Below are 21,803 nucleotides of genomic sequence, written 5' to 3' on the forward strand. Positions count from 1 at the left end.
TAGGAGCACCCCCTGTCAATAAGGAATGCCCCTTGACAATTAAGAGCTCCTCCTGTCAGTTAGGAGCGCTCCGTGTCAATTAGGAGTGTCACCTGCCAATTAGGAGTGCCCCGTTTCAATGAGGTGTACCCCCTGTCAATGAGTAGTGTCCCCTGTCTTTGACAAGTGATCACAGTCGATCAGGAGTGCCACTGTCAATTACGAGTCTCCCCAGTCAATCCGGAGTGCCCTCTTTCAATTAGGAGTGCCCCTTGTCAACTAGGAGTTCCTCCTGTCAATTAGGAGTGGCCCCAGTCAATTAGGAGCGACCCCTTTCAATTAGTCGTGCCCCCCTTCAATGAGTAGTGTCCTGTGTCAATTATGAGTGCCCGCTGTCAATCAGGAGTGCCCCCTGTCAATCACGTGTGCCCCCGTCAATGAAGAATTCCCAATGTCAATTAGGAGTGCCCCCTGTCAACGAGAAGTTCCCCCTGTCAATGAAGAGTGCCCCACCGTCAATGAGGAGTGCCCCCTGTCAATGAGGAGTGCCCCCTCTCAATGAGGTGCGCCCCCTGACAATGCGTAGTGCCCACTGTCCATGGGAATTGCCCACTGTCGATCAGGAGTTCCAACTGTCAATTAGGACCTACCCTGTCAATTCGGAGTCCCCCCTGTCAATTAGGAGTGACCCCTTTCAATTAGTGGTGAACCCCGTCAATGAGTAGTGCCGTGTGTCAATTAGCAGTGCCCGCTGTCAATCAGGAGTGCCCCCTGTCAATCACGTATGCCCCCTGTCAATGAAGAATTCCCAATGTCAATTAGGACTGCCCCCTGTCAACGAGAAGTTCCCCCTGTCAAGGAGGACTGCCCTACCGTCAATGAGGAGTGCCCCCTGTCAATGAGCAGTGTCCCCTGTCACCTGGGAGTGACCACTATCAGTTTGGAGTTCCCCCTATCAATTAGAGAGCCCCGCTGACACTGAGGAGTGCCCTCTGTCAATAAGGAATGCCCCTTGTCAATTAGGCGATCCCCCTGTCAGTTAGGAGCGCTCCGTGTCAATTAGGAGTGCCCCCTGCCAATTAGGAGTGCCCCCTCTCAATGGGGAGTGCCCCCTCTCAATGAGGAGTGCCCCTGTCAATAAGAAGTGCCCACTGTCCATGAGGAGTGCCCCGTGTCGATTAGGATTGCCCCTGTCAAATAGGAGCCTCACCTGTCTATTAGGAGTGCCTGCTTTCAATTAGGAGTGCCCCTTGTCAATTAGGAGGTCCCCCTGACAATCTGGAGTGATCCCTTTCAGCTAGCAGTGCACCCCGTCAATTAGTAGTTTCCCATGTCAATTAGGAGTGCACCCTGTCAATTAGGAGTTCCCCTTGTCAATGAGGCGTTCCCCTTTGTCAATTAGGAGTGCCTCATTTCAGTTTGGAGTCCCCTTGTCAATTAGGACTGGCCCCTGTCAATTAGGACTGGCCCCTGTCAGTACGCAGTGCACAGTGTCAATGAGGAATGCCCCATGTCAATGAGGAGTGCCCCATGTCAATGAAGAGTGCCCCCTGTCAATGAGATGTGACCACTGTCAATGAGTAGTGTTCCCCGACAATTAGGAATGCCCCATGTCATTTAGGAGCGCCCCCCGTCAATTAGGAGTGCCCCCAGTCAAAGAGGAGTTCCCCCTGTCAATGAAGAGTGCCCCACCGTCAATGAGGAGTGCCCCCTGTCAATGAGGAGTGCCCCCTGTCAATGAGGTGCGCCCCCTGACAATGAATAGTGCCCACTGTCCATGAGAATTGCCCACTGTCGATCAGGAGTGCCCCCTGTCAATTAGGAGCTACCCTGTCAATTCGGAGTGCCCCCTGTCAATTAGGAGCGACCCCTTTCAATTAGTAGTGACCCCCGTAAATGTGTAGTCTCCCGTGTCAATTAGGAGTGCCCGCTGTCAATCCGGAATGCCCCCTGTCAATGATGAATGACTCATGTCAATGAGGAGTGCCCCATGTCAATGAGGAGTGGCCCCTGGCAATTAGACGTCCCCCTGTCAATTTGGAGTGCCCCCTTCCAATTAGGAGTGCCCCGGACAATTAGGAACGGGCCGTTTCAATTAGTAGTGCCCCCCATCAATGAGTAGCCTCCTGTGTCAATTAGGAGTCCCTCCTGACAACGAGGAGTTCCCTCTGTCAATCAGGAATGCTCCCTGTCAATGAGGAAAGCCCCATCCCAATTAGGAGTGCCCCATGTCAATTAGGAGTGCCCGATGTCAGTTAGGAGAGCCCCATGTCAGTTAGGAGTGCGCCATGTCAATGAGGAGTAACCCCCCAATAATGAGGATTGCCCACTGTCAATGAGGAGTGCCCACGGTCCATGAGGAGTACGCCTCTGTCGATTAGGAGTGCCGCCTGACAATTAAGAGTCTCCCCTATCAATTTGGAGTGCCTCCTTCCAAGTAGGACTGCCCCTTGTCAATTAGGAGCTTCCCCCCGTCAATTAGGAGTGGCTCCTTTCAATTGGTGGTGCACCTCCTCCCCCCCCCCCCCGTCAATGAGTCGTGTCCCGTGCAAATTAGGAGTGCCCCCTGTCAATTAGGAGCGCTCCCTGTCAATGAGGAGTGCCCCCTGTCAATTAGGAGTGCCCCCTTTCTATTTGGATTGCCCCCCTGTCAATTTGGAGCGCCACTTGTCAATTAGTTATTTCCCCCTGCCAGTTAGGAATACCCCCTGCGAATTAGGAGTGACCGCTGCCAATTAGGAGTGACCGCTGCCAATGAGTGCCACCTGTCATTGAGGAACGCCCCATGTCAATTCGGAGTGCCCCATGTCAATGTGGAGTGCCCCATGTCAATGAGGAGTGCCCCATTTCAATGAGGAGTGCCCCCTGTCAATGAGGAAGGCCCCACCGTCAATGAGGAGTGTCCGCTATAAAGGAGGAATGGCCCCTGTCACTTGGAGTGACCGCTGCCAATTAGGAGTGTCCCCTGTCAATGACGAGTGCCCCCTGTCAATGAGGAGTGCCCACTGTCAATGAGGAGTGCCCCATGTCAATTAGGAGTGCCCCCTTTCAATTTGGATTGCCGCCTGTCAATGAGGAATTCCGTCTATCAATAAGGAGTGCCTCTTGTCAATTAGGAGCTCCCCTGGCAGTTAGGAATGCCCCCTGCCAATTAGGAGTGACCCCTGCAAATTAGGAGTGGCCGCTGCCAATTAGGAGTGCACCCTGTCAATGAAGACAGCCCACTGTCAATGAGAAACGCCCCATGTGAATTAGGAGCGTCCCCTGCCAATTAGGAATTCCCCCTGTCAATGAGGAGTGCCGCCTGTCAATGAGGAATGCCCCATGTCAAGTAGGAGAGTCCCGTGCCAATTAGGAGTGCCCCGTGTCAATGAGGAGTGTACCCTTTCACTGAGGAGTGCCCCCTGTCAATGAGGAGTTACCCGCGTCAATGAGGAGTGCCCCCTGCTAATTAGGAGTACCACCTGTCAGTTAGGAGTGCCTCCTTTCAATTTGGATTGCCCCCTGTCATTCGCAGTACCCCCTGTCAAGTAAATTTAAAATTTACATTTTGTAAAATTACACTTAGCACGTCGGATGTACAAGTTTCAAGTATCATTTCAGAAATTATACAAATTCAAAGTTATCCCTTTGCAGTCTACTTTCACTAAGCTGTGCCCCTTGTCAATTCGGAGCTCCACCTGGCAGTTAGGAATGCCCCCTGCCAATTTGGAGCGGCCACTGCCAACTTGGAGTGCCCCCTGTCAATGAGGTGTGCCCCCTGTCAACACGGAGTTAACCCTGTCAATTAGGAATGCCCCCTGTAATTGAGGAGTTCCCCCCTGTCAATGTGGAGTGCTCCATGTCAATGAGGAGTGCCCCCTGTTAATGAGGAGTGCCCCTGTCAATTAGGAGCACCACCTTTCAACTGGGAGTGCCCTTTGTCGATTAAGATCTCCACCTGTCAGTTCTGAGTGCCCTTTGTCAATTAGGAGTGTCCCCTACCAATGAGGATTCACCCCTGCCAAATAGGAGTGCCCCATGTCAATGAATAATCCCCCTGCTAATTAAGAGTGACCCCTGCCAATGACGAGTGCCCCCTGTCAATTAGGATTAACCCCTGTCAAATGGGAGGCTCCCCTGTCAATTAGGACTGTCCCTTTTCAATGGGGAATGCCCTCTGTCAATTAGGAAAGCCCCCTGTCAATTAGCAGTACTCCACTTTAGTTAGGAGTTCCCCTTGTCAATTAGGAGCTCCCCCTGTCAGTTCGGATTGCCCCCTGTCACTTAGGATTGCCCCCTACCAGTTAGAAGTGAATCCTGCCAATTAGGAGTGCCCCCTGTCAATAGGTAGTGCCCCCTGTCAATTAGGATTGCCCCCTATCAGGTAGAAGTCTCACCTGTCAATTAGTAGTGCCTGCTTCCAATTAGGAGTGCCCCTTGTCAATTTAATGCTCCCCCGGTCAATTAGGAGTGGCCCCTTAAAATTAGGAGTGCCCCCTGTCAATAAGGAGTGCCCCCGGTCAATAAGGAGTGCCCTCTGTCAATTAGGAGTGTCCCAAGTCAATTAGGAGTGCCCCCCCCCCCCGGCGTCAATGAGGAGTGCCCCCCCGCCCCGTCAATGAGGAGTACCCCCGTCAATGAAGAGTGCCTCCCCTTCAATGAGGAGTGACCCCCGCAAATGAGGAGTGCCACCCCCTCCCCCCGCCCCCCGTCAGGGAGGAGTGGCCCACCGTCAATGAGGAGTGCCCGCTGTCAATTAGGGGTCCCCCTGTCAATGAAGAGCGAATCCTGACAATTTAGAGTGCCTAATATCAACTAAGAGTGCCCCTGTCAATCAGAAACGCCCCCATAAGTGTCCCCTGTCAATGAGGAGTGCCCCCTGTCAATTAGATATGCCCCATGTCAATGAGGAGTGCCCGTTGTCAATTAGGAATGCCCCCTGCCAATTTGGAGTGTCCCCTGCCAATTAGGAGGCCCCTGTCAATGAGGAGTTCCCCTTGTCAATTAGGAGTTCCCCCTGTTAATTAGGAGCGCCCCTGTCAATGAGGAGTACCCCCCGTCAATGAGGAGTGTCCCCCCGTCAATGAGGAGTGCCCTTCCCCGCGTCAATTAGGAGTACCCCCGTCAATCAAGAGTGCCTCCCCGTCAATGAATAGTGTACCCCGTCATGGAGGAGTGACCCACCGTCAATGAGGAGAGCCCCTTGTCAATTAGGGGTCCAACTGTCAATGAGGAGAGAACCGTGATAATTTGGAGTGCCCACTGTCAACTATGAGTTCCCCTGTCAATTATAAATGCCCCAGGAGTGCCCTCTTTCAATGAGGAATGCCGCCTGACAATTAGGAGCGCCCCCTAACAATTTGGGGTGCCTCCTGCCAATTTGGAGTCTCCCCTGCCAATATGGAGTTCCCCCCTGTCAATTAGGAGTGCCCCTGTCAATTAGCAGTACTCCATTTTAATTAGGAGTTCCCCTTGTCAATTAGGAGCTCCCCCTGTCAGTTAGGATTGCCCCCTGTCACTTAGGATTGCCCCCTACCAGTTAGAAGTGACTCCTGCCAATTAGGAGGGCCCCCTGTCAATAGGTAGTGCCCCCTGTCAATTAGGATTGCCCCCTATCAGGTAGAAGTCTCACCTGTCAATTAGTAGTGCCTGCTTCCAATTAGGAGTGCCCCTTGTCAATTTAATGCTCCCCCGGTCAATTAGGAGAGGCCCCTTAAAATTAGGAGTGCCCCCTGTCAATAAGGAGTGCCCCCGGTCAATAAGGAGTGCCCTCTGTCAATTAGGAGTGTCCCAAGTCAATTAGGAGTGCCCCCCCCCCCCCGGCGTCAATGAGGAGTGCCCCCCCGCCCCGTCAATGAGGAGTACCCCCGTCAATGAAGAGTGCCTCCCCTTCAATGAGGAGTGACCCCCGCAAATGAGGAGTGCCACCCCCTCCCCCCGCCCCCCGTCAGGGAGGAGTGGCCCACCGTCAATGAGGAGTGCCCGCTGTCAATTAGGGGTCCCCCTGTCAATGAAGAGCGAATCCTGACAATTTAGAGTGCCTAATATCAACTAAGAGTGCCCCTGTCAATCAGAAACGCCCCCATAAGTGTCCCCTGTCAATGAGGAGTGCCCCCTGTCAATTAGATATGCCCCATGTCAATGAGGAGTGCCCGTTGTCAATTAGGAATGCCCCCTGCCAATTTGGAGTGTCCCCTGCCAATTAGGAGGCCCCTGTCAATGAGGAGTTCCCCTTGTCAATTAGGAGTTCCCCCTGTTAATTAGGAGCGCCCCTGTCAATGAGGAGTACCCCCCGTCAATGAGGAGTGTCCCCCCGTCAATGAGGAGTGCCCTTCCCCGCGTCAATTAGGAGTACCCCCGTCAATCAAGAGTGCCTCCCCGTCAATGAATAGTGTACCCCGTCATGGAGGAGTGACCCACCGTCAATGAGGAGAGCCCCTTGTCAATTAGGGGTCCAACTGTCAATGAGGAGAGAACCGTGATAATTTGGAGTGCCCACTGTCAACTATGAGTTCCCCTGTCAATTATAAATGCCCCAGGAGTGCCCTCTTTCAATGAGGAATGCCGCCTGACAATTAGGAGCGCCCCCTAACAATTTGGGGTGCCTCCTGCCAATTTGGAGTCTCCCCTGCCAATATGGAGTTCCCCCCTGTCAATTAGGAGTGCCCCTGTCAATTAGCAGTACTCCATTTTAATTAGGAGTTCCCCTTGTCAATTAGGAGCACCCCCTGTCAGTTAGGATTGCCCCCTGTCACTTAGGATTGCCCCCTACCAGTTAGAAGTGACTCCTGCCAATTAGGAGGGCCCCCTGTCAATAGGTAGTGCCCCCTGTCAATTAGGATTGCCCCCTATCAGGTAGGAGTCTCTCCTGTCAATTAGTAGTGCCTGCTTCCAATTAGGAGTGCCCCTTGTCAATTTAATGCTCCCCCGGTCAATTAGGAGTGGCCCCTGAAAATTAGGAGTGCCCCCTGTCAATAAGGAGTGCCCCCTGTCAATAAGGAGTGTCCCAAGTCAATTAGGAGTGTCCCAAGTCAATTAGGAGTGCCCCCCCCCGTCAATGAGGAGTACCCCCGTCAATGAAGAGTGCCTCCCCTTCAATGAGGAGTGACCCCCGCAAATGAGGAGTGCCACCCCCTCCCCCCGCCCCCCGTCAGGGAGGAGTGGCCCACCGTCAATGAGGAGTGCCCGCTGTCAATTAGGGGTCCCCCTGTCAATGAAGAGCGAATCCTGACAATTTAGAGTGCCCAATATCAACTAAGAGTGCCCCTGTCAATCAGAAACGCCCCCATAAGTGTCCCCTGTCAATGAGGAGTGCCCCCTGTCAATTAGATATGCCCCATGTCAATGAGGAGTGCCCGTTGTCAATTAGGAATGCCCCCTGCCAATTTGGAGTGTCCCCTGCCAACTAGGAGGCCCCTGTCAATGAGGAGTTCCCCTTGTCAATTAGGAGTTCCCCCTGTTAATTAGGAGCGCCCCTGTCAATGAGGAGCACCCCCCGTCAATGAGGAGTGTCCCCCCGTCAATGAGGAGTGCCCCTCCCCGCGTCAATTAGGAGTACCCCCGTCAATCAAGAGTGCCTCCCCGTGAATGAGTAGTGAACCCCGTCAATGAGGAGTGCCCCTCCCCCCCGTCATGGAGGAGTGGACCACCTTCAATGACGAGTTCCCCCGGTCAATTAGGGGTCCCCTTGTCAATGAGGAGTGAACCGTGACAATTAGGAGTGCCCACTGTCAACTATGTGTTCCCCTTTCAATTAGAAATGTCCCCAGGAGTGCCGCCTTTCAATGAGGAGTGCCGGCTGTCAATTAGGAGTGCCCCTGTCAATTAGCAGTACTCCATTTTAATTAGGAGTTCCCCTTGTCAATTAGGAGCTCCCCCTGTCAGTTAGGATTGCCCCCTGTCACTTAGGATTGCCCCCTACCAGTTAGAAGTGACTCCTGCCAATTAGGAGGGGCCCCTGTCAATAGGTAGTGCCCCCTGTCAATTAGGATTGCCCCCTATCAGGTAGGAGTCTCTCCTGTCAATTAGTAGTGCCTGCTTCCAATTAGGAGTGCCCCTTGTCAATTTAATGCTCCCCCGGTCAATTAGGAGTGGCCCCTGAAAATTAGGAGTGCCCCCGGTCAATAAGGAGTGCCCCCTGTCAATAAGGAGTGCCCTCTGTCAATTAGGAGTGTCCCAAGTCAATTAGGAGTGCCCCCCCCCCCCCCCGTCAATGAGGAGTACCCCCGTCAATGAAGAGTGCCTCCCCTTCAATGAGGAGTGACCCCCGCAAATGAGGAGTGCCACCCCCTCCCCCCGCCCCCCGTCAGGGAGGAGTGGCCCACCGTCAATGAGGAGTGCCCGCTGTCAATTAGGGGTCCCCCTGTCAATGAAGAGCGAATCCTGACATTTTAGAGTGCCCAATATCAACTAAGAGTGCCCCTGTCAATCAGAAACGCCCCCATAAGTGTCCCCTGTCAATGAGGAGTGCCCCCTGTCAATTAGATATGCCCCATGTCAATGAGGAGTGCCCGTTGTCAATTAGGAATGCCCCCTGCCAATTTGGAGTGTCCCCTGCCAACTAGGAGGCCCCTGTCAATGAGGAGTTCCCCTTGTCAATTAGGAGTTCCCCCTGTTAATTAGGAGCGCCCCTGTCAATGAGGAGCACCCCCCGTCAATGAGGAGTGTCCCCCCGTCAATGAGGAGTGCCCCTCCCCGCGTCAATTAGGAGTACCCCCGTCAATCAAGAGTGCCTCCCCGTGAATGAGTAGTGAACCCCGTCAATGAGGAGTGCCCCTCCCCCCCGTCATGGAGGAGTGGACCACCTTCAATGACGAGTTCCCCCGGTCAATTAGGGGTCCCCTTGTCAATGAGGAGTGAACCGTGACAATTAGGAGTGCCCACTGTCAACTATGTGTTCCCCTTTCAATTAGAAATGTCCCCAGGAGTGCCGCCTTTCAATGAGGAGTGCCGCCTGTCAATTAGGAGTGCCCCTGTCAATTATGTGTACCCCCTGCAAATTGGGAGTGCCCCCGTCAATGTGGAATGCCCCCTGCCAATTTGGAGTGCCCCCTGCCAATTAGGAATCCCACCTGTGAATTTGATTCCCCCCTGTCAATTGGAGTGCCCCCTGTCAATTAGGAGTACCACCTGTCATTTAAGAGTGCACCCTGTCAATTAGGAGTGCCCCTGTCAATGAATAGTGTACCCCGTCATGGAGGAGTGACCCACCGTCAATGAGGAGAGCCCCTTGTGAATATGGGGGATCCAACTGTCAATGAGGAGAGAACCGTGAAAATTTGGAGTGCCCACTGTCAACTATGAGTTCCCCTGTCAATTATAAATGCCCCAGGAGTGCCCTCTTTCATTGAGGAATGCCGCCTGACAATTAGGAGCGCCCCCTAACAATTTGGGGTGCCTCCTGCCAATTTGGAGTCTCCCTGCCAATATGGAGTTCCCCCCTGTCAATTAGGAGTGCCCCTGTCAATGAGGAGTGCCCCACCATCAATGAGGAGTGTCCCACCGTCAATCAGGAGTGCCCCACTTTCAATCAGGAGTGTCCCCTGTCAATTAGGGGTCCCCTGTCAATTAGTTATTCCCCCTATCAAGTAGAAGTGTCCCCTGTCAATGAGGAGTGCCCCTTGTCAATGAGGATTGCCCCTTGTCAATACGGAGTGCCCCCTGTCAATTAGTTGTGCCCGATGTCAGTTAGGAGAGCCCCATGTCAGTTAAGAGTGCGCCATGTCAATGAGGAGTACCCCCCTGTCAATGAGGATTGCCGCCTGTCAATGAGGAGTGCCCACGGTCCATGAGGAGTACCCCCTGTCGATTAGGAGTGCCGCCTGTCAATTAAGAGTCTCCCCTATCAATTTGAAGTGCCTCCTTCCAAGTAGGACTGCCCCTTGTCAATTAGGAGCTACCCCCCGTCAATTAGGAGTGACTCCTTTCAATTAGTGGTGCACCCCCTCCCCTCCCCCCGTCAATGAGTAGTGTCCCGTGCCAATTACGAGTGCCCCCTGTCAATTAGGAGAGCTCCCTGTCAATGAGGAGTGCCCCCTGTCAATTAGGAGTGCCCACTGTCAATTAGGAGTGCCCCCTGCCAATTAGCAGTGCGCCCTGTCAATGAGGAGTTCCCCTGTCAATCGGGAGTGCCCCCTGTCAATTAGGAGTGGCCCCTGACAATGAGGAGTGGTCGCTGTGAATGAGAAGTGCCCCCTGTCAAGGATGTGTTCCCCCTGTCAATGAGGAGTGCCCCACCGTCAATGAGGAGTGCCCATTGTCAAGGAGGATTTCCCACTGTCAATGAGGAGTGCCCTCTATCAATTAGGAGTGCTACCGTGTCAATTGGAGTTCCCCCTGTCAATGAGGAGTGCCCCACCTTCAATGAGGAGAGCCCCACCATTAATGAGGTGTGCCCCATCGTCAATGAGGAGAGCCCCCTGTCAATGAGGAGTGCCCCCTGTCACCTGGGAGTGACCACTGTCAATTAGGAGTTTCCCCCTTTAAGTTAGGAGTGCCGCCCTGACAATGAGGAGTGTCCACTATCAATTCGGAGTGCCCTCTGTGAATTAGGAGCTGCCCCGGTCAGTTAGGAGCGCTCCATGTCAATTAGGAGTGCCCCCTGCCAATGAGGAGTGCCCCAGTCAATGAGAAGTACCCACTGACCACGAGGAGTGCCCCCTGTCGGTTAGAATTGCCCCCTGTCAAATAGGAGTCTCACCTGCCTATTAGGAGTGCCCTCTTTCAATTAGGAGTGCCCCTTGCCAATTAGGAGCTCCCCCTGTCAATTTGGAGTGACCCCTTTCAACTAGCAGTGCCCCCCGTCAATTAGTAGTGTCCCATGTCAATTAGGAGTGCACCCTGTCAATTAGGAGTTTCCCTTGACAATTAGGAGTTCCCCTTGTCAATTAGGAGTGCCCCCCGTCAATGAGGAGTCCTCTGTCAATGAGGCGTTCCCCTTTGTCAATTAGGAGTGCCTCCTTTCAATTTGGAGTGCCCCTTGTCAATTAGGACTGGCCCCTGTCAATTAGGAGTGTCCCCTGTCAATACGGACTGCCCACTGTCAATGAGGAATGCCCCATGTCAATGAGGAGTGTCCCATGTCAATGAAGAGTGCCCCCGTCAATGAGGTGTGACCACTGTCAATGAGTAGTGATCCCCGACAATTAGGAGTGCCCCCTGTCAATTTGGAGCGCCCCCTGTCAATTAGGAGTGCCCCCTGAGAGGAGTTCCCCCTGTCAATGAATAGTGCCGCCCGTCAATGAAGAGTGCCCCACCGTCAATGAGGAGTGCCCCCTGTCAATGAAGTGTGCCCCCTGTCAATGAGTAGCGCCCCCTGTCCGTGGGAAGTGCCCACTATTGGTCAGGACAATTGAACATCTAAAACTCAATCTTCAGCTCATGTAAGGCTCTGAATGATTTCCTGAGCAGGAGTGGTCAAAAGCTTGAGTTCCTCAAGCCCCATGTCAATTACGAGTGCCCGCTGTCAATTAGCAGTGCCCCTGTCCATTAGAAGGCCCCTATCAATGAGGATGCCCCCCTGTCAATGAGGAGTGCCCCCTTTCAATGAGGTGTGCCCCCTGTCAATGAGTAGTGCCCCCTGTCCATGAGAAGTGCTCACTGTCGATCAGGAGTGCCCCTGTCAATTTGGAGTCACCCCAGTCAATCTGGAGTGACCTCTTTCAATTAGGACTGCCCCTTGTCAACTAGGAGTTCCCCTGTCAATTAGGACTGGCCCCAGTCAATTAGGAGCGACCCCTTTCAATTAGTAGTGCCCCCCGTCAATGAGTAGTGTCCTGTGTCAATTATGAGTGCCCGCTGTCAATCAGGAGTGCCCCCTGTCAATCAGGAATGCCCCCGTCAATGAAGAATTTCCAATGTCAATTAGGAGTGCCCCCTGTCAACGAGGAGTTCCCCCTGTCAATGAGGAGTGCCCCACCGTCAATGAGGAGCGCCCCACCGTCAATGAGGAGTGCCCCCTGTCAATGAGGAGTGCCCCACCGTCAATAAGGAGTGCCCCCTGTCAATGAGCAGTGTCCCCTGTCACCTGGGAGTGACCACTATAAATTAGGAGTTCCCCCCTATCAATTAGAGTGCCCCGCTGACACTGAGGAGTGCCCTCTGTTAATTAGGAGCACCCCCTGTCAATAAGGAATGCCCCTTGACAATTAAGAGCTCCCCCTGTCAGTTAGGAGCGCTCCGTGTCAATTAGGAGTGTCACCTGCCAATTAGGAGTGCCCCGTTTCAATGAGGTGTACCCCCTGTCAATGAGTAGTGTCCCCTGTCTTTGACAAGTGATCACAGTCGATCAGGAGTGCCACTGTCAATTACGAGTCTCCCCAGTCAATCCGGAGTGCCCTCTTTCAATTAGGAGTGCCCCTTGTCAACTAGGAGTTCCTCCTGTCAATTAGGAGTGGCCCCAGTCAATTAGGAGCGACCCCTTTCAATTAGTCGTGCCCCCCTTCAATGAGTAGTGTCCTGTGTCAATTATGAGTGCCCGCTGTCAATCAGGAGTGCCCCCTGTCAATCACGTGTGCCCCCGTCAATGAAGAATTCCCAATGTCAATTAGGAGTGCCCCCTGTCAACGAGAAGTTCCCCCTGTCAATGAAGAGTGCCCCACCGTCAATGAGGAGTGCCCCCTGTCAATGAGGAGTGCCCCCTCTCAATGAGGTGCCCCCCCTGACAATGCGTAGTGCCCACTGTCCATGGGAATTGCCCACTGTCGATCAGGAGTTCCAACTGTCAATTAGGACCTACCCTGTCAATTCGGAGTCCCCCCTGTCAATTAGGAGTGACCCCTTTCAATTAGTGGTGAACCCCGTCAATGAGTAGTGCCGTGTGTCAATTAGCAGTGCCCGCTGTCAATCAGGAGTGCCCCCTGTCAATCACGTATGCCCCCTGTCAATGAAGAATTCCCAATGTCAATTAGGACTGCCCCCGTCAACGAGAAGTTCCCCCTGTCAAGGAGGACTGCCCTACCGTCAATGAGGAGTGCCCCCTGTCAATGAGCAGTGTCCCCTGTCACCTGGGAGTGACCACTATCAGTTTGGAGTTCCCCCTATCAATTAGAGAGCCCCGCTGACACTGAGGAGTGCCCTCTGTCAATTAGGAGCACCCCCTGTCAATAAGGAATGCCCCTTGTCAATTAGGCGATCCCCCTGTCTGTTAGGAGCGCTCCGTGTCAATTAGGAGTGCCCCCTGCCAATTAGGAGTGCCCCCTCTCAATGGGGAGTGCCCCCTCTCAATGAGGAGTGCCCCTGTCAATGAGAAGTGCCCACTGTCCATGAGGAGTGCCCCGTGTCGATTAGGATTGCCCCTGTCAAATAGGAGCCTCACCTGTCTATTAGGAGTGCCTGCTTTCAATTAGGAGTGCCCCTTGTCAATTAGGAGGTCCCCCTGACAATCTGGAGTGATCCCTTTCAGCTAGCAGTGCACCCCGTCAATTAGTAGTTTCCCATGTCAATTAGGAGTGCACCCTGTCAATTAGGAGTTCCCCTTGTCAATGAGGCGTTCCCCTTTGTCAATTAGGAGTGCCTCATTTCAGTTTGGAGTCCCCTTGTCAATTAGGACTGGCCCCTGTCAATTAGGACTGGCCCCTGTCAGTACGCAGTGCACAGTGTCAATGAGGAGTGCCCCATGTCAATGAAGAGTGCCCCCTGTCAATGAGATGTGACCACTGTCAATGAGTAGTGTTCCCCGACAATTAGGAATGCCCCATGTCATTTAGGAGCGCCCCCCGTCAATTAGGAGTGCCCCCAGTCAAAGAGGAGTTCCCCCTGTCAATGAAGAGTGCCCCACCGTCAATGAGGAGTGCCCCCTGTCAATGAGGAGTGCCCCCTGTCAATGAGGTGCGCCCCCTGACAATGAATAGTGCCCACTGTCCATGAGAATTGCCCACTGTCGATCAGGAGTGCCCCCTGTCAATTAGGAGCTACCCTGTCAATTCGGAGTGCCCCCTGTCAATTAGGAGTGACCCCTTTCAATTAGTAGTGACCCCCGTAAATGTGTAGTCTCCCGTGTCAATTAGGAGTGCCCGCTGTCAATCAGGAATGCCCCCTGTCAATGATGAATGACTCATGTCAATGAGGAGTGCCCCATGTCAATGAGGAGTGGCCCCTGGCAATTAGACGTCCCCCTGTCAATTTGGAGTGCCCCCTTTCAATTAGGAGTGCCCCGGACAATTAGGAACGGGCCGTTTCAATTAGTAGTGCCCCCCATCAATGAGTAGCCTCCTGTGTCAATTAGGAGTCCCTCCTGACAACTAGGAGTTCCCTCTGTCAATCAGGAATGCTCCCTGTCAATGAGGAAAGCCCCATCCCAATTAGGAGTGCCCCATGTCAATTAGGAGTGCCCGATGTCAGTTAGGAGAGCCCCATGTCAGTTAGGAGTGCGCCATGTCAATGAGGAGTAACCCCCCAATAATGAGGATTGCCCACTGTCAATGAGGAGTGCCCACGGTCCATGAGGAGTACCCCCCTGTCGATTAGGAGTGCCGCCTGACAATTAAGAGTCTCCCCTATCAATTTAGAGTGCCTCCTTCCAAGTAGGACTGCCCCTTGTCAATTAGGAGCTTCCCCCCGTCAATTAGGAGTGGCTCCTTTCAATTGGTGGTGCACCTCCTCCCCCCCCCCCCCCGTCAATGAGTCGTGTCCCGTGCAAATTAGGAGTGCCCCCTGTCAATTAGGAGCGCTCCCTGTCAATGAGGAGTGCCCCCTTTCAATTAGGAGTGCCCCCTTTCTATTTGGATTGCCCCCCTGTCAATTTGGAGCGCCACTTGTCAATTAGTTATTTCCCCCTGCCAGTTAGGAATACCCCCTGCGAATTAGGAGTGACCGCTGCCAATTAGGAGTGACCGCTGCCAATGAGTGCCACCTGTCATTGAGGAACGCCCCATGTCAATTCGGAGTGCCCCATGTCAATGTGGAGTGCCCCATGTCAATGAGGAGTGCCCCATTTCAATGAGGAGTGCCCCCTGTCAATGAGGAAGGCCCCACCGTCAATGAGGAGTGTCCGCTATAAAGGAGGAATGGCCCCTGTCATTTGGAGTGACCGCTGCCAATTAGGAGTGTCCCCTGTCAATGACGAGTGCCCCCTGTCAATGAGGAGACCCCACTGTCAATGAGGAGTGCCCCATGTCAATTAGGAGTGCCCCCTTTCAATTTGGATTGCCGCCTGTCAATGAGGAATTCCGTCTATCAATAAGGAGTGCCTCTTGTCAATTAGGAGCTCCCCTGGCAGTTAGGAATGCCCCCTGCCAATTAGGAGTGACCCCTGCAAATTAGGAGTGGCCGCTGCCAATTAGGAGTGCACCCTGTCAATGAAGACAGCCCACTGTCAATGAGAAACGCCCCATGTGAATTAGGAACGTCCCCTGCCAATTAGGAGTGCCCCATGTCAATGAGGAGTGCCGCCTGTCAATGAGGAATGCCCCATGTCAAGTAGGAGAGTCCCGTGCCAATTAGGAGTGCCCCGTGTCAATGAGGAGTGTACCCTTTCACTGAGGAGTGCCCCCTGTCAATGAGGAGTTACCCGCGTCAATGAGGAGTGCCCCCTGCTAATTAGGAGTGCCACCTGTCAGTTAGGAGTGCCTCCTTTCAATTTGGATTGCCCCCTGTCATTCGCAGTACCCCCTGTCAAGTAAATTTAAAATTTACATTTTGTAAAATTACACTTAGCACATCGGATGTACAAGTTTCAAGTATCATTTCAGAAATTATACAAATTCAAAGTTATCCCTTTGCAGTCTACGTTCACTAAGCTGTGCCCCTTGTCAATTCGGAGCTCCACCTGGCAGTTAGGAATGCCCCCTGCCAATTTGGAGCGGCCACTGCCAACTTGGAGTGCCCCCTGTCAATGAAGAGTGCACCCTGTCAATTAGGAGTGCCCCATGTCAATTAGGAGTGCCCCATGTCAATTAGGAGTCTCCCCTGTCAATTTGGAGTGCCCCTTTTCAATTAGGAGTGCCCCTTGTCAACTACGAGCTCCCCCCATCAGTGAGTAGCGTCCCGTGTCAATTAGGAGTCCCTGCTATCAACGAGGAGTGCCCCCTGTCAATCAGGAATACTCCCTGTCAATGAGGAATGCCGCATGTCAATTAGGAGTGCCCCATGTCAGTTAGGTGTGCCCCGTGTCAGTTAGGATTGCCCCATGTCAGTTTGGAGCGCACCATGTCAATGAGGAGTGTCCCCAGTCAATTAGGAGCGCCCTCTGTCATTTAGTAGTGCCCCCTGTCAGTTAGGAGTGCCCCCTGTCAATTAGGAGTGACCCCTGCCAATTTGGAGTGCCTCCTGTCAATGGGGAGTGCCCCCTGTCAATGAGGAGTGCCCCCTGTCAATACGGAGTGCCCCGTGTCAAAAAGGAGTGCCCCCTCTCAATCAGGAGTGCCCCCTGTCAGTGACGAGCGCCCACTGTCCATGAGGAGTGCCCCCCGTCAATGAAGAGTGCCCCCTGTCAATTAGGAGTGCCACCTGTCAATTAGGAGTGCCCCCTGTCAATTAGCAGTACCCCGTCAAGTAAATTTAAAACTTACATCTTGTAAAATTACACTTAGCACATCAGATGTATAGGGTTTCAAGTATCATTTCAGACATTATACAAGTTCAAAAGTATCCCAATGCAGTGTACTTTCAATAAGTTGTGCCCCTTGTCAATTCGGAGCTCCACCTGGCAGTTAGGAATGCCCCCTGATAATTAGGAGTGACCGCTGACAATTAGGACCGACCCCTGTCAATGAAGAGTGCCCCCTTTCAATGAGGAATGCCCCATGTCAATGAGGAATGCCCCATGTCAATTATGAGTGCCCCATTTCAATTAGGTGTGCCCCCGTCAATTAGGAGTCTCCCCTGTCAATCTGGAGTCCCCCTTTTGAATTAGGAGTGCCCCTTGTCAACTACGAGCTCCCCCCATCAATGAGTAGCGTCCCGTGTCAATGAGGAGTCAGGGCTATCAACTAGGAGTGCCCCCTATCAATCAGGAATATTGCCTGTCAATGAGGAATGCTCCATGTCAATTAGAAGTGCCCCATGTCAGTAAGGAGTGCCCCTGTCAATGAGGAGTGCCCACTGTCAATTTGAAGTCCCCTGTCAATAAGGAGTGCCACTGTCAATGAGGAGTGCCTCCTTTCAATGAGGAATGCCCCATATCAATTAGGAGTGCCCCATGTCAATGAGGACGGCTCCCTGTCAATGGGTAGTGTCCCGCGACTACTTGGAGTGCCCCCTGTCAATTAGGAGTGCCCCCCGTCAATTAGGAGTGCGCCCTGTCAAAGATAACTTCACATTGTCAATGCGGAGTGCCCCCCCCCCGTCAATGAGGAGGGCCCCACCATTAATGAGGAGCGCCCCACCGTCAATGACGTGTGCCCCCTGTCAATGAGGAGTGCCCCCTGTCACTGAGGAGTGCCGCCTGTCAATGAGGAGTGCCCCCTGTCAATGCGCATTGCCCCCTTTCAATGAGTAGTGCCCTCTGTCAATGAGGAGTTCCCACTGTCTATGAGGAGTGCCCCCTGTCAATTATGAGTCTCCACTGTAAATCTGGTGTGCCCCCTTCCAATTTGGAGTGTCCCTTGACAATTCGGATCTCCCCCTGTCAATGAGGAGTGGCCCCGGTCAATTAGGAGTGCCCCTTTCAATTAGTGGTGCACCCTCGTCAATGAGGAGTGTCTCGTGTCAATCCGGAGTGTCCCCTGTCAATAAGCAGTGTCCCCAGTCAATCAGGAAGGCCCCCTGTCAATGGAGATTGCCCCCTGTCAGTGAGAAATGCCCCATGTCAAATAGGAGTGCCCCATGTCAAAAATGAGTGCCCCCTACCAATTAGGAGTGACCCGTGCTATTTCGGAATGCCTCCTGTCACTGAGGAGTGCCAATGTCAATTAGGAGCGCCCCCTGTCAATCACGAGTGCCACCTGCCAATGAGGATTGTCCCATGCCAATTATGAGTCCCCCCTGTCAATTAGGAGTCCCTGTCAAGTTGGAGTACCCCCTTTCAATTAGGAGCTCCCCCTGTCGTTTAGGAATGTCCCCTGCCAATTAGAAGTGACCGCTGCCAATTAGGAGCGACCGCTGCCAATTAGGAGCGTGCTCTGTCAATGAGGATTGCCCCCTGTCAAAGAGGAGTCCCCCCTCGAAATGAGGAGTGCCCCCTGTCAATGAGGATTGCCCCCTGTCTGTTAGGAGTGCCCCCCTTCAATTAGGAGTGCCCCTTGTCAATTAGGAGTGCCCCCTGCCAATTATGAGTGCCCCCGTCAATTAGAAGTCCCTGTCAAGTTGGAGTACCCGCTTCCAATTTGGAGCTCCCCCTGTCTGTTAGGGATGTCCCCTGCCAAATAGGAGTGACCGATGCCAATTAGGATTGACCGCTGCCAATTAGGAGTGTGCCCTGTCAATGAGAAGTGCCCCCTGTCAATGTGGATTGCCCCCTGTCTGTTATGAGTGCCCCCCTTCAATTAAGAGTGTCCCTTGTCAATTAGGAGTGCCCCCTGTCAAAGAGGAGTGCCCCCTGTCAATTAGGAGTGCGCCCTGTCAATTAGAACAGCCACTGTCAATGAGGAGTGCCCCCTGTCAATGAGGAATGTCCCATATCAATTAGGAGTGTCCCATGTCAATTAGGAATTCCCCATGGCAATGAGGAATGCCCCCTATCAATGAGGAGTGCCCCCTGTCATTGACTCGTGTCCACCGACAATTTGGAATGCCCCCTGTCAATTTGAAGTCCTATGACAATGAGGAGTTCCTCTTGACATTGAGGAGTGCCTCCCAATCAATGGGGAGTGCCACCCACCCCCCCCCGTCAATGAGGAGTGCCGAACCGTCAATGAGGAGTGCCCCCTGTCAATGGGTCGTGTCCCCCCACTATTTGGAGTGCCCCCTGTCAATGAGGAGTGCCCCCTGTCCGTTTGGGGTGCCCCCCTTCAATTAAGAGTGTCCCTTGTCAAGTAGGAGAGCCCCCTGTCAATTAGGAGGCCCCTGTCAATGAGGACTTCCCATTGTCAATGAGGAATGCCCCCCCCGGCAATGTGGAGTCCCCCCACCCCCCGTCAAAGAGGAGTGCCCCACCGTCAAGGAGGAGTTCCACCTGTCAATGTGGAGAGCCCACTGTCAATGAGGAGTGCCCCACCGTCAATGAGCAGTGCCCCCTGTCAATGCGGAGTGCCCCCTTTCAATGGTTAGTGCCCTCTGTCAATGAGGAGGGCCCACTGTCTATGAGGAGTGCCCCGTGTCAATTATGAGTCTCCCCTGTCAGTTTGGAATACCCCCTTCCAATTCGGAGTCTCTCTTGTCCGTTCGGAACTCTCCCTGTCAATGAGGAGTGGCCCCGGTCAATTAGGAGTGGCCCCTTTCAATTAGTGGTGCACCCCCGTCAATGAGGAGTGTCCCGTGTCAATCCGGAGTGTCCCCTGTCAATGAGGATTGCCCCCTGTCAATGAGAAATGCCCCATGTCAATTAGGAATGCCCCATGTCAGAAAGGAGTGCCCCGTACCAATTAGGAGTGACCCCTCCTATTGTGGAGTGCCTCCTGTCACTGAGGAGTGCCCATGAAAATGAGGAGTGCCCCCTGTCAATGACGAGTGCCACCTGTCAATGAGGAGTGCCCCATGCCAATGAGGAGAGCCCATGCCAATGGGGAGTGCCCCTGTCAATGAGGAGTGCCCCCTGTCAATGAGGAGCGACCCATGCCAATTGTGAGTGCCCCCTGTCAATGAGGAGTGACCCCAGGCAAGTTGGAGCACCCCCTTTCAATTAGGAGCTCCCCCTGGCGCTTAGGAATGTCCCCTGCCAATTAGGATTGACCGCTGCCAATTGGCAGTGACCGCTGCCAATTAGGAGTGCCCTCTGTCAATGAGGATTGCCCCATGTCCGTTTGGAGTGCCCCCCTTCAATTAAGAGTGTCCCTTGTCAATTAGGAGAGCCCCCCGTCAAAAAGGCGTGCCACTGTCAATGAGGAGTGCCCCCTTTCAATCAGGAATGCCCCATATCAATTAGGAGTGCCCCATGTCAATGAGGAGGGCCCCCTGTCAACGAGGAGTGCCCCCTGTCAATGGGTAATATCTCGCGACGACTTGGAGTCCCCCCTGTCAATTAGGAGTGTCCCCTGTCAATTAGGAGTGCCCCCTGTCAAAGAGAGCTTCCAATTGTCAATGCGGAGTGCCCCCCCCCCCGTCAGTGAGGAGGGCCCCACCATTAGTGAGGAGTGCCCCACCGTCAATGAGGTGTGCCCCCTGTCAATGAGGAGTGCCCCCTGTCAATGAGGAGTGCCGCCTGTCAATGAGGAGTGCCCACTGTCCATGGGAAGTACCCCCTGTCGAATTGTAGTGCCCCCTGTCAACTGGGAGTCTCCCTTGACAATTTGGAGTGCCCCCTTTCAATTAGGAGTGCCCATTGTCAACTAGGAACTCCCCTGTCAATTAAGAGTGGCCTAAGGCCAATTAGGAGTGAGCCCTTTCCATACGTCGTGCCCCCTTTCAATGAGTAGTGTCCCATATAAATTAGGAGTGCCCCCTCTCAGTTAGGAGTGCCCCCTGTCAAAGAGGAGTGCTCCCTGTCAAAGAGGAGTGCCCCCTGTCAATAACGAGTGCCACTGTCAATAAGGAGTGCCCCCTGTCAATGAGGAATGCCCATGTCAATTAGGAGTTTCCCATGTCAATTAGGAATTCCCCATGGTAATGACGAATGCCCCCTATCAATGAGGAGTGCCCCCTGTCATTGAGTAGTGTCTCCCGAAAATTAGGACTGCCCTCTGTCAATTAGGAGTGCCCCCTGTCAATTTGAAGTCCCCTGTCAATGAGGAGTTCCTTTTGTCAATGAGGAGTGTCTCCCAATCAATGGGGAGTGCCCCCTCCCCCGTCAAAGAGGAGTGCCCCAACGTCAATGAGGAGTGCCCCCTGTCATTGGGTCGTGTCCCCGACTATGGGGAGTGCCCACTGTCAATTATGAGTGCCCCCTGTCAATTATGAGTGCCCCCTGTCAATTAGGAGTCCCTGTCAAGTTGGAGTACCCCCTTTCAATTAGGAGCTCCCCCTGTCGGTTAGGAATGTACCCTGCCAATTAGGAGTGACCGCTGCCCATTCGGAGTGACCGCTGTCAAAGAGGAGTCCCCCCTGTAAATGAAGAGTGCCCCTGCCAATGAGGATTGCACCCTGGCTGTTAGGAGTGCCCCCGTCAATTAAGAGTGCCCCTTGTCAATTAGGAGTGCCACCTGTCAATTAGGAGTGTCCCCTGTCAATAAGCAGTGCCACTGTCAATGAGGAGAGCCCCATATCAATTAGGAGTGCCGCCTGTCAATTAGGAATTCCCGATGCTAATGAGGAATGCCCCCATCAATGAGGAGTGCCCCCTGTCATTGAGTAGTGCCCCTCGACAATTAGGACTGCCCCCTGTCAATTAGGAGTGCCACCTGTCAATTTGAAGTCCCTTGTCAATGAGCTGTTGCTCTTGTCAATGAGGAGTGCCTCCCAGTCAATGAGGAGTGACGCCCCCGTCAATGAGGAGTGCCCCCCCGTCACTGAGGAGTGCCCCCTCTCAATGAGGCGTGCCCCCTGTCACCTAAGAGTGACAACGGTCAATTAGGTGTGCCCCAGTCAATTAGGAGTTGCTCTCTCTCAATGAGGAGTCCTCTGTCAATGAGGAGTTCCCCCTGATAATTGGGAGTGCCTCCATTCAATTACGAATGCCCCTTGTCAGTCAGGTGCTCCCCCTGTCAATTAGGAGTGGCCCCTGTCAATTAGGAGTGTCCCCTGTCAATAAGGAGTGCCCCCTGTCAACAAGGAGTGGCCCCTGTCAATGAGGAATGCCCCATGTCCATTAGGAGTGCCCCATTTCAATTAGGAGTGCCCCATTTCAATTAGTAGTGCCCCATCTCAATGCG

Source organism: Mustelus asterias, unplaced genomic scaffold (genome assembly GCF_964213995.1).
Source record: "Mustelus asterias unplaced genomic scaffold, sMusAst1.hap1.1 HAP1_SCAFFOLD_36, whole genome shotgun sequence".
In the NCBI taxonomy this organism is placed as follows: domain Eukaryota; kingdom Metazoa; phylum Chordata; class Chondrichthyes; order Carcharhiniformes; family Triakidae; genus Mustelus; species Mustelus asterias.